Consider the following 3,532-nt stretch of genomic DNA (forward strand, 5'->3'; position numbering starts at 1 on the left):
GGTATGGGGAACCTTCTGGATAATGACAGACTACAAATGAGGATTCCTTTAACTGGAAAGATAAGGGCTGAGGAGTCAGATAAAGACTTTTAAAATCACGAAGTTTATGGATAGGTAGGCATGAACTTATTCTCAAAATTTTAGTCTGCTAAAATCAGGAGCACTTCTAGAGAATTAATTAAAAATAACATTAGAACTGTTCAATTGAAAATCATCTATTTATATGGAGCAATAAATAATAGTTCATGCATGTAAAAATGCATTATTTTAGATAGAATCATAGATGACTAAGCTATATTTGACTATGAAGATAAAATAAGAATGTTTAGACATACAGGTCTAAAGGTAGGGATAAATAAATCAGGGGGATTTGTTCTTTGCCTATATACATAAAACGTCTAACTCTATACAACATTTTGTTGGTACCAAGAAGCATATATTTTGTAAAAGACACCTTCGCGAATTTGCATGTCATCCTTGTGCAGAGGCCACGCTAATCTCTGTATCATTCCAATTTTAGCATATGTGCTGCCAAGGTGAGCACTATAAAAGACATCTTCTAGAAAAAAGTTTTCTTTGTGCTCTGGATGATAGGCATGAGGCTTAGGGGTCTGAATGCTCTCAACTTTCCCTTCTGACCTTCATACATCCTCAGTGGAAATCTGCAGGCTCTGAAAAGATGCCCTTCCCACCCCCACCAGGAACACTCAGCAAGTGACCAGGAGCACTGGATCTGTGACCATCTTATAAGGCTCTTATCAAAAAATAAACAAGACTCTCAAAAAAAAAAGACAAAGCTGTTTTTACTTATCAGTCAAGTGAACATATACTTGAATAAAGAAATACACTCAATAGTTCACTGAGGGGATAATATGTACACTTTGAAGTTCTAGAATGGTGGAGAGTCTATGGTAGCTGTGCTTATGAAGGAGTAAAAAGTAGCACTCAAGATGGAAAAGACTGTTCAAGGGTGACACACAGTAGTTTCAGCATTTGTTAAGGGTCATGAAAAGTCTTCAATTAGGTCCACTAAGAGCCTGACAAATTTGAAATGACTTTTTGTCTGGTCCTTTAATAATTTTATCTGGTAGAATCAATTATGGCAAACATAATATCTCATTTTGATGACTTCTCAGCAAGGTAACTCTAAGTGAAAAAGTTTTATTATATACATTTATTCCTCTTATATTGATCTCCAAATAAATCCTGAACTCTATCACTCTGTATCACGTGGCTTTTAATCTCTTCATTTGTTCTCATTCTCCTCAGAGAATCCTTTGTCACTCCTTATCAAAATTCCCTACTCCTTCAACTTTTTCTTGTTCATCAATTTATAAAATTTTGCTCCCTTTCTTGCCCCAACTAAAACCTCTTCCTTGATGATTCTTTATTGCTAAGGTCCCTTAGGAGGCAGCCGGGTTTTGTTTTTTTGTTTTTTGTTTTTTTTCATACAACCTCAGACCATGGGGCTTAGGTGGACCATGTGCTCATAGAGTCTAAGCTCATTTTCCTTGTCCTGAGTTTCCCCGGTTTTGAATCTCATGTCAACCGATTATATAGTAGGTTGAGTACTCTACCCCCATGGTAGTTCAGAGTTTGCCCAGGTCCTTTGCTTATTCAGTTAGACAACTGTAAACATGATATAAGTGGAGACTTAACAGTTTTTGACACATGGGACTCACTCTGTCTTGCTGTTTATGGAATCCTACACCCAGTAGTATGTGGAGGAGGCCTAAGGAAAGTATGTTATATATATTTAAAAAATAAGACCCTTGTTCAAGTCATCCTCATTGCCCCTATACCTCCATACAAATTCTAGACATGTGAGTTTTAGATCATCCCCCACAAGCTGAACCAGTACAGACGAGAAGAATTTCCTGGCTGAACCCACAGAATCGATGAGAAATAATAATTTATTGTCTTAAAACACTAATTTTGGAGTGGTTTGTTACTTGGCAAAATCTAACTGATATAAATTATATCACCCAATCCTAACACTAGACTATAAGCTCTTTGTGAGCAGTTGTTTGTTTGCTTCCCCCCTCCTCACTGTTGCTCCAATGTATGGAAAATTTCAGATTTTCAATAACTTCTTTTAGAATACATAAAAATTTTAAAAATGTTTTTAGATAAATGTTGCCCTGAATTAAATATGAGGGAACATGTGTTTCCTTAATGGCTCACAGTCCCTAAGATTTTGAATATACATATTCTTTAGACAATCATTTTACTAAACTTACAATAAACTTAATTATTTTCAAGCCTCTATTCTAAAATTGAGATACTGATATAACAATAAGGATATGGTAATGGTTAATGATAATGACTATAGTATTAGCATAATATTATAATAATTATTATTAATTGAAAAGCCCTCAACTGCTAACAGTAAGCCATTTAATATTCAAGGGAAACTTATAAGATATATAATATTATTTACCTGTATTTCATTAAGGAGAAGACTTGGTGCTTAGTGAAATTAACGACTGATCCAAAGCTTCATAGTGATAAATTTTACATTCAAATCCAGAACTTTCTTATTCTAGAATATTAGTTACATTTCTTCTCTAATGTGAGTCTTCTTTATATCCCTATTCAAAAAGGAGTTTTTGAGATAGAAGGATACTGAGAATATTATTTGATTCAGTTTCTTACTAAGTAAGAACAGAGGACAATAAGGTCAACTAATGTGTCCAAGAGGGCACAGAAAATAATTCCTTTAATAAATGTTCCAATAATTTACAAATTAGAAGCAAACTCACACAAGTAGAAGATAAGCTATTTTCATTTATTGAGATTCTAATATAAGTTGGGCACTGCATAGGTACAGTTATACATGTAACCTGGTTTATTCCTCACAGCAAAGTAGTAAGGTAAGTATCATTTCTACTGGTGAAGAATCTTGGGTTCAGATTCACTAGTAGTTAAATGCCCTGCCTGAAACCTAAACTCTCTCCTATCTTAATTCTAATAGCAGGTCTTGTCAGTAAATACGGCAGCAATTTGGGATTATATTTTCTTATAGTATTTTTAACAGTCTTTTAGGAAGAAAGACTATCTGAGAAAGAATATAGTCTCTATTAGAAAAGAAATCTCCATGTCAGAAAAACTAGGATTCTCTAAAATTTGAGTTAAATTGATAAATAGGAGAAATAATACTGAAGGTAAATGCCAAGTCAGTGCTTGGGGGAAATATATTGTGTTAAAAAATGATTCAAAGACCAAATTTTGTTTTGGAAATAGAAAGCAGTAGACTTAACACAGCTGTTGGATATGTGAATACTATGATATAATTTGATTTTTTTTGTTTTTGCAGTCAAAATTACCACAAAATAATAACCTGAAAATAAAATCAAGAGTCTATTTATGCAGTACTAATAAAACGCTTAAGGATGTCTTTTGGGACATTGGGAAGCACTTGTCCTCAGGATTGTACAGTAATGGATAGTTACTAAAACCTGGTTTCAGGGGCCATGCCCACCATTCATACAAGTGGTGGTCAGTTCAGAGAAGGAAGCCATGGGATGGGTAA

At 34.2% G+C, this 3,532-nt stretch overlaps 1 non-coding gene across 1 annotated transcript; it reads right to left on the reverse strand.

The window, feature by feature from the left end:
* Positions 1 to 434: 434 nt before the first annotated feature.
* Positions 435 to 544, reverse strand: LOC112932651 (U6 spliceosomal RNA). Its single transcript, XR_003237521.1, has one exon. It is a non-coding gene; the product is annotated as a U6 spliceosomal RNA (small nuclear RNA).
* Positions 545 to 3,532: the final 2,988 nt, after the last annotated feature.

This window comes from Vulpes vulpes, chromosome 13, assembly GCF_048418805.1.
Source record: "Vulpes vulpes isolate BD-2025 chromosome 13, VulVul3, whole genome shotgun sequence".
NCBI lineage: Eukaryota > Metazoa > Chordata > Mammalia > Carnivora > Canidae > Vulpes > Vulpes vulpes.